Source organism: Aethalodelphis obliquidens, unplaced genomic scaffold, assembly GCF_003676395.1.
Source record: "Aethalodelphis obliquidens isolate GAN/ISIS:26980383/991018 unplaced genomic scaffold, ASM367639v1 scaffold3, whole genome shotgun sequence".
Classification (NCBI taxonomy): domain Eukaryota; kingdom Metazoa; phylum Chordata; class Mammalia; order Artiodactyla; family Delphinidae; genus Aethalodelphis; species Aethalodelphis obliquidens.
The window spans coordinates 45,242,049-45,249,982 of NW_020837947.1; the positions used below are offsets into that span (position 1 = coordinate 45,242,049).

Here is a 7,934-nt window from a genome sequence, read left to right on the forward strand (position 1 = left end):
CACACACACACACACACACACACACACACACACACACACACACACACGAGCTATCATTCCATAGTGTATTTGTTTAAGGATTTTAGAATCAGAAGGCCTTCCTCAAGCTCTGACCTGATAATTCCTACCTGTGAGACTTTGAGCAACTAACTCAAACTCTCTGAAGACTCATTTCCTACCTTAGAATTATACGACAATCAAGCAAGATAATGAATTTAAAGCAAAAGTATACTTCTTGAAATATAACACCGGTTTGTTCATGCATCCATTCAACTAATACTAATCAGGCTCTATCTTGTGCAGGCCATGAACCCAGCACTGGAGATACAGCAGTGAACAAAACAGCAACCCTGGCCCCAGGAATTTTACGTTCTCTGAGGGGAGACAGGAAATAACAAATAAGGTGAAATTTTAGAGTGTCCAAGAATGCTATTGAAAAAAATAATGGGGATAGAGGAGAGAATATTAGGGGTACAATTTTAAGTAAATTGATTGGGGAAGGCTATGCTAAGAAAGAATGGGTTTACTAAATATTAGTTATTATTATAATTGTGGCGTATTATTCCATATTCACTTATCCCATTTGCAGGTCTTTGTGAGTAGGCGGATGAATCTGACACTATTAATGGCAAACATAGAAGATAATCATACACTCATGTGCTCATCCTGCTTCTCTAAAAATAATTTAATATCCTAGAATTGTTTCATGGCCCCCCTGCCATTAAACACTTGTTTTACATGAAATTTTATAATACATCTAGTGTCAAGGTTATAATAATGTATGATCAAAGCTAGCCTGAACTTGTTAAAATAACTGTATAGAGTAGATCTATGCCTTTAAAAAAAAATGTGTTTTCTGCAGTGTGGAGTGTCCATTTTGATTCTCCTTGACTTGTCAAAGTCACTTGCTCCCAGTCGGAGGCTCTCTTTGAAGCAATTGTCACATCTGGTGAAAACAGGCCCCTGTACCCCGTGTCAAAACATAGGGAATCGACATTTTATGGCTTTGCAGAAAATAGAGTCCTTATCTAGATCCCATTTACTATGATGATCCGACTTAGCTTTTCCCTTTATTTCTTACTTTCTTATATTTTTCTTTCTACCTTTCCCCTTCTTTGTTACCTTTCTTCTCTCAGATTCCTGCTTTTTCTCCTCTCTTCTTTCTTTTTTTAGCACTCTTCTCACTGTGAGCTTTTTTAAGACTAGGAGGCAGTCTTCCACCAAGTGAGAACATCTCAGACTAGGAATCTCCCCACTTCCTGGGCCCCCTTTACCCTGGGCAGCTTGAGTCATCTGAAAGCTTTGGCCAAATCTCTCATAACAGGGAAGAGCCACACGAGCTGTGTGGCCCCAGGTAACTCAACCTCTGAGTGTCAGTTTCTTCAACAAACACAACTTATACTTTCTGGTTAAAGCTTGTTTTATAAGTTAGAAATAATATTTGAAAAGTGCTTCGCCCCTTGGCATTGCAATACAACTGCTGAGTGATGTACATGAAAGAAGTTTGAAAGGATTGTGGTCAACTCATTTCACATTCCCATAAATACATGAAGAATCTTTTTTAAGTACTTGGCATACTGTAGGCACTAAATAATAAGAATTATTATTACCTTACTTGGCACCATTTTTCTCTTTGAGCCTGGTTCTTCCTTTCTGTCCTATCTGGTGTGTCTGTTCTTCTCCATCTAAGATGGGCTTTATTTTTCTCAGTTTCTTTGCATTCCTGAAGCAGCAGGTCCTTTCTTTCTGAGTCTAAAGACCCTGGCTTAGGCCTGGGCACGTGTCAGCTGAGCATTCTCTTTCATAGCGAGGCGTTGGCAGTGCCAGGGCAGGAATGGGGGCTTCTTGACTGTGGAAGTGGGGTCCTTCCCTCACTGCGCCATATGGCCTCTGAGGGCCGCATTTGATTTTCATTTAATTGAAATTCTTGTAGTAGATCGTGACAATAGCATTAGCAGTAAACAACTCTTTTAATTGTCAGAATAATCCTTGTCTGTTTTTGTGCAGATGTTGTCTTGCGCCCAGGGCAGCTGTGAGTATGTGAATGCCTCATCAGTGACTGTGGACACCGCCCAAATGGCAATCAGCACAGAAACCTTATAAAATTACCAACAGATTACTGCTTCTGTCTGCCAGCACTTTCAATGCCAGCCAGCCTGGGGGCTTGTTTTGTTTTGGGTTTTTTTGGTTTTGTTTTTTTTTCTACTGGCATACGTTGTGATTTAGAGTGAGTCTTTGTGGACTGAATGAAAATATAGGCTCACACCCAGTTAACAAGCTTTGACAAATCAGAAGGCACATACATGGCATATGGGCAAGAATGAATAACAACCTAGAAAACTAGGGATCTTCTTCTCCTTTCCCTTCCCTTCCCTTAGTAATCCAGGACAAATTTAATAAAACTCTGTCTTACCCCTGTCATACGCTCTATGTTGTGAGGAATACCACAGAAGTAAGTGACACTTCCTGTCCTTCAAGGGCAAATATAAGAAGGTTGAATCACAATGACTGTGGTTTGAATCATTTACCAGGATAGAAAAAAATTAAGCTGAAAGTGTCTATTCACATGTGCTTCTATCTCTTTTGATATCCAGAGGATGTGAGTGACATAACATCTGAGTTAGATACATTTCCCCCAATGCAAAAGTGATCGCCTTATCTTATTCTTGCTTGGGCTACACACTCTCCCAATTCCCCCCAATTCCTGCAGCTCTCCCTGAGTGACTTCTCTTTTCTATATTTTATAGGATCTCCGAAGAATCCCTGCTTCTGTGAGACCACCTGAACCATGACCCCATAAAATTAAAATGGTGAGATGGAAAACCATGTAGAGCATCACGATACACCACGGCACCTGGCGGTTGATTGGAGCTTTGTGCTGCCAAAGGGGTCCAGGCCTGGGCTTCTGCCATGTGATTCCCTGCCCACCTTCTACCCAGAGGGGACTGCTAATTTTTTTAAATAGGTTTGACACTGCTGCTATCCAAACAGTTATACACTATTTTCTCTACTCTGTTCAATCTTCTTCTTGTGGGTACATTTTTCAATTGTTTCCAAAAAATTCAGTCCCCTGTGAAGCATGAGTTTGTAAAGATTTTGATCAGGTTTGTTATCTCTACTGATTTTAACTGAACAATGTGTCCTGATATATTATGTGAATTAGCAGGTCAAATTTTATTTCAATACTATAGAGTTTGGAAAGAGCCCTAGAAGCCAATAAGAAACCAAGCTTCTCAAGAACCTGGGCAGGTACTTTCACTTCTATTTTCTTATCTGTTACCAGGGTACCACTCTGGCCATACAGGTCTGCATCATACAATTCAAGGAGACCATTCACATCATGACTGAGCAGCAAGACAGTCTGTCTATAACAGGAGGAGGGGTGAGCAAATAAACTGGTCTTTAAAATCACTTTGAGCTAAAACTTAATCATTATGACAATGTGGTATTCCAGCTTTTCTCTAGATTTTCTTCATGTTTGCTTTCTTTTTTCGGTACGCGGGCCTCTCACTGTTGTGGCCTCTCCTGTTGCGGAGCACAGGCTCCGGACGTACAGGCTCAGCGGCGATGGCTCACGGGCCCAGCCGCTCCGTGGCATGTGGGATCCTCCCGGACTGGGGCACGAACCTGTGTCTCCTGAATCGGCAGGTGGACTCTCAACCACTGTGCCACCAGGGAAGCCCCATGTTTGCTTTTTAAAATATCATTTTTTACCAGTGCTTTTAAACATATGTTCTGGACTAAATTTGGTTTAGAAAATAGTTTTAAATTTTGTAATATTTTGTGTAAAAAAATGAAATAGTAAATATTAAAAAAAATTAATGTCTTAAAACTTTACAAACTCCACAAAAACCAAAATTCTGTAATAAAAATAGCATGCCACAGAGATCATCTATACAATGATTTAAACTGAGATTGCTAACAAATTAAGTGGATTATTAGATGTCAAATACTGTTGCTTTCCACTGTAATTCAAATGGAATATTCCTAGGCCTTAAACATCACCATGAACACTGTGCTCTAAAGCCAACCTCCCTATCCTTATCATTGGTCTTGGAACCCAACCAAGGGAGTTTAGTTACTGAATTGCTAACAAAACTCCCTTGATGAAATGATTCTCCCCGTTAAATGGTCCTAACAGTGTTAGAATCCAGCTCTTTTCCTGTAGGTAGTAGTATGTTTATGTTAAATCACTGTACTCTACATCCAATCAAAAGGATGCAGGGAAGCTTCAAAGTTTATTAATACCATGATGACTAAAATCAAGTAGCTTTGCTTTGTAATTTCCAGCTCAGCAGTATCTTACAGTGCAATGTGGCAGGAAGTCTACAAACTGGAAGCCTAGCCACTCCTGCTATAAATTAAACCTGTTTCCTTATTGTTATAAACAAAATGCTTAATTATCACTCTGCTTTTTCACCATCCTTTCATAGTATTCAAGACTCTTTGGTCTTCTTATTTTTTTCACCTCTAGAAAAGGACATTTTTTTAAAACTTCCGCCATTTTAAGGGCTTGCCTAGAAACCAAACCTGACTTTAAAACTGGGTAGAGAATTCCCCATGATATCTGAGCACTTGCTCTGTACCAGGCACTGGTTGTAATATTGTACTTTTACATATTTTATTACCTCATTTAATCCTCACAACAACCCTAAGAGGTAATTCCATTATTCTCATTTTACAGGTGAGGAACCTGAGGCCCGGAGAGGTTAGTAGGTTACCCAAGGTCATGCCATTAGAATTCAACAGAGCAGAACATGTGCTCTTACCCACTGGTCCCCACTCCTATCCCCAATTTGAGCTTACTTGTTTGGTAGCCAAATTTCTAAACACTGATGATGCATGTAACTTAATTGCCTTCAGAACATTCTCCTGGTAAGCAGTGTTATTGCAAGTCTAAAAGCAGGCTTGTTAACACACTCATCATCAGAGAAAGAAATGATGCTCTAAACGTTCCTAGCCTGGCACCAGCTCCTCCCAGACTGCTCCCACCCTGTTTTTTTGTTTGATTGTCTGTTTTGCAAACGGTGCCCTTGATATTCCTTTTTCATGTTGAATACTTTGAATTTCACTTTAACTCTGAGATGTCTGTGCAGCATTTTAAAAGGAACTAAAAACATAGAGATTGCGTAGAAAATGTTAGACTAGAATTGGTAGTTGAAAAGTAAAACAAAAATCGATAAAATTACAAATATAAAAATAATACAGTATTCTGAATTTTTCAAAAGATAGGCTAAAAGACTTCCTTAGAAACAATTTTCTACATGTCATTCTCACTCAACCACTACATGGTATAAATGTGTATTTTCAGATAATTGGGCAAAGCTAATAACTTCAAAGCGATAGAAGTCTAAACAAACTGAAACCGCAGTTTGAAGGCTAAAACCATATTTGCAATAAGTGTAAATGTTAGTGCTTAAACTGCCCAGGAGCGTCCTTGGCCTTTGAATTGAGATACAGTGCACACTAGTGGCCTCTTTGTGTCACTGGTGACCTTTCCTGGACCCCCTTGCACCTCAGCTCTTGAATGGGTTTCCACTCAAGTGTCATAGATGTTCTTGCAAAGGCCACTGGAGATAATGGCTTTTATCACAGCGAATCTCTTCCCAAGACGTGTAGTATTCGGGATGAAAAGAATGTTCCTGGCTAATTTATGTTGCTCAGAAAACTGAAACAGGTAAAGGAATCACCTTTAAAAATCACCACCACACTGTAATATAATCAGGAACTGGGTAAACTCAACAATAGAAGGAAGTCGAATAGGCTGACCTTTCCCAAGTTGTTTTTAAACTGACATGTGAGTGGAAATTACTGGTGTGGTTTTGTTGCAGCTTCTGTTTTCCTAAGGAATTTGGAATTTGAGCAGGGAAGTAGTCTTGTTCTTTGGACATAGAACAAGAAAGAATACACCTATAAACAAGAAGTATTATTTATCTCTTACTATTGACCTGCACAGTTCTACACAGTGGTAGAGCTTGAGGGGAACAAGGTTTCAAAAGAAGTATTGGAATACACTGAGTTAATAAAGGGTCTCTTCTCTCAAGAAGTTTTTACAGTTTAACTCAAAATTTTTGCATTTTAAACATGTTTGGAAGTATTTAATTTTCTTGCATCGTCATTTGTCATTTTAAAAGTTACATCTGTAGGGCTTCCCTTGTGGCACAGTGGTGAAGAATCCACCTGCCAATGGAGGGGACATGGGTTTGAGCCCTGGTCCGGGAAGATCTCACATGCCACGGAGCAACTAAGCCCGTGCGCCACAACTACTGAGCCTGCGCTCCAGAGCCCGCGAGCCACAACTACTGAGCCCATGTGCCACAACTACTGAAGTCCGTGCACCTAGAGCCCGTGTTCCACAGCAAGAGAAGCCACCACAATGAGAAGCACACGCACCGCAGCAAAGATTAGCCCCCACTCGCCACAGCTAGAGTAAAGCCCACGCACAGCAACTAAGACCCAACACAGCCAAAAATAAGTAAGTAAATAATTCAATAATTTTTTTTTTTTTTCGGTACACGGGCCTCTCACTGTTGTGGCCTCTCCCGTTGCAGAGCACAGGCTCCGGATGCGCAAGCTCAGCGGCCATGGCTCACGGGCCCAGCCGCTCTGCGGCATGTGGGATCTTGCCGGACCGGGACATGAACCCGTGTCCCCTGCATCGGCAGGCGGACTCTCAACCACTGCACCACAAGGGAAGCCCAATAAGTTTTTTTAAAAAAATAAAAGTTACGTCTGTAGTGTCTACATAAACTGTGATTCCTGGGTTTTCTAACGTGGTACCCAAATACTGTGTATGTTGTATACTGTGTTGTCTTTTCATGTAAATATATTATTAACAAATTACCAAAAAGTAGGGGACATTGTTAAACCATTTGTTTTTAGTTTAAAAGATATGGTTTTTAGTTTAAAAAATATGGTCACTCTAACCATGCGTCAGTGTTCTAAGTGGACTTATCCAATTTACATTATCAGTCACATAGTAATACCCCCAAATAAAACAGTGGCAATACATTTCTAACAACCAACAGTAGAAGCAGAACCCCACGGTCCGTCATTCCTTGGATTGTACCTTTATCCAGAATCGTCCTGTGTTTGAAATCTTTGACTTCAAACCACGAATCAAATTGTCTTCTACTTGTCTAACTTCACCACCCTTACTCCCATTCTGGGTCCTCTCCACACTGCTCACTTCTCATTGTCTCCCATTTCTTCTGAATTCCTGTCCAGGATTGCAGGGTCCATCGCTTTTACATCTCTCACACCAGAGTCCTTCCATATTCTCTTGTCCTTCTCCCACACCTGTCTCATCCATCTTCAATCCTGGATCAGTTCATTATCTGTTTTCTCTGTATCTGAGTCAGCAGAGAAAAATCTCATCACTGTGTTGATGGCAGGATTGCAAGCTCAGGTCTTTTTTTGACCTGGCTCATCTACTTGTTCTTGCTTGTCTTACTCATTTCCTATGGAAATGCTGCCAAAATTTTTCATTCTCTCTAAGCCTTCCCTCTTACCCTGAAAAATTCATATTCAAGAGATGACCTTGCCTCTTCTTTCACATAAAAAATAGAAACCATCAGCATTGACCCCTCTCAATTTCTTCTTACTGCAGCCTACCAATATTTTCAGGCCGCCTTTTCACTCTTCAAGCCTTAGCATAAAAGCCACCCTGGATCATTCTCTCTCAGTGCAGGTCGTCAGTTCTGTTTTCTGAGCTTCAATCACATAATGAATATAATCACTGTCAAAATGATAGATTTTTTAGGAATAGATTTTAAATTTCCTGCTCTCCACTAAATATATCTGATGAAATAAAAATCATACTTTAAGGAAAGACAAGAAAAATTTAAACATGAAATTCTTTTCTCTGCCCATTTGGACCTCCTCCCTCCCTTCTGGTATGCACTGTGCATCTGCATTATGATAAACCAGACCTT

General features: G+C 40.2%; 1 long non-coding RNA gene across 1 annotated transcript in view; it reads left to right on the plus strand.

Moving 5' to 3' along the window:
• The window catches only part of LOC113610255 (uncharacterized), an 11,770-nt gene extending 8,222 nt beyond the window's left edge, over positions 1-3,548 (plus strand). Inside the window, exons 3-4 of the long non-coding RNA XR_003429012.1 lie at positions 304-403; positions 2,008-3,548. This is a non-coding gene — a long non-coding RNA (uncharacterized LOC113610255). The remainder of the gene's footprint in view (positions 1-303; positions 404-2,007) is intronic.
• The last annotated feature ends 4,386 nt before the right edge of the window (positions 3,549-7,934 follow it).